Raw genomic sequence first — 1,353 nt, 5'->3', positions numbered from 1 at the left:
CGTGTGTCCCAAGCCTCTGGCCGTGAGTCCTGTGGCTGCCACTGATGCCACTAGGCTAACTCCTACCAGGATTGCCAACGTGGCTGACCTCTTTGTTCTGGTTCTTCCTGTCCCTGTGGATAAGACATCATACACCTCTCCTGGTGTGTATAGGGTTAGTTTGGGGATGAGAATGACTGGAGCACAGATGTCCTCAATCTGTGGAGAGATGCAGGAGTATATTTTGGAAGAATAGAGAATGAGCAGTCCTGAGGTTAGAGCAGTATCTTCCTTAATTGTGACATTTTGGCTTGATGAGTGTGGACATTTAGAGGTTTGTGGAGTCCAACATTCTGTATTGTTAAAAAAAAGGGGAGGGTGATGAGAGGCTAGTCCTGGAGCTGAGGTGTCCCAGACCTTGGGATTGACTTCAGTAGGGGGAAGGGGCAAAGATCTGGCTTGGGGAGGAGAAGGTACAGGGGAAAGGAGAAAGAGTGTGGAGAATGGGAGAGAAATAGAAAGGGAGAGCTTTTGCATGAGATCTCTGCCAAGTAGGGGGGTTGGGCAGGTGGGCAAAACCAGGAAGGAGTGAGTTAAAGGCACCTTCCAGAATACACAGTCTAAAAGTCCTGTTGATTTGGGGTTGTGAGGCTTCCCATCAACCCCCACCACAGAGATCTGTGAGGGAAAACTTTACCAGAGTAGGAAGGGAGAACTGACCATGATGCACCAGTGTAATCTTACCCACCACCATGGCTGAAACCTGGGCTCCTCCATTGTGATAGTCATAGAAGCGGTGGGGGCCAAGAAGCCAGGACGTCATCAGTCTTCAGCCGCCAGGCCTAGAAGGTCATTCACTGAACCCTGTAAATGAGGCTGGGTCTGGGAGGTGAGTGGCCTTCCATGGTGTTGCAAAGAAGGACAATCAACTCTCCAGTGACCTTGTTGCCCACAGGAAGGACAGGGTCTGGGTGGTGGCTGTGGGTTAGAGCATTGTCTTACCCAATGTCCAGTCGCTCTGCACTTGAAGCAGGGTCCTGGCAGATGTCGTTGGGCCCCATTGGTGTTCGAAGTGTTCTTGGGAGGAGCCCTTAGGACTGCAGCCATAAGCTGGTACTTTTGCTTGGACAGGGTAAGCTTGTCTGCCTTCTCCTGTTCCTCTCGGTTATAAAATACTTTAAATGCCGTGTCCAACAGATCTCTCATGGGGGTTTCAGGGCCCTTGTCTAAGCACCTAAGTTTCCTTCTAATATCTGGAGCTGATTGTAAGATAAAGTGGTGGTGAAGCATAAGCTGTCCCTCTGCAGACTCTGGGTCATACTTGGTATACTGGACCAGAGCATCAGTGAGTCTGTCCATAAACTGAGCTGGGGT

Source organism: Nannospalax galili, unplaced genomic scaffold (assembly GCF_000622305.1).
Source record: "Nannospalax galili isolate Female #2095 unplaced genomic scaffold, S.galili_v1.0 scaffold140, whole genome shotgun sequence".
NCBI classification, from domain to species: domain Eukaryota; kingdom Metazoa; phylum Chordata; class Mammalia; order Rodentia; family Spalacidae; genus Nannospalax; species Nannospalax galili.
This window is presented reverse-complemented; position numbering follows the sequence as displayed.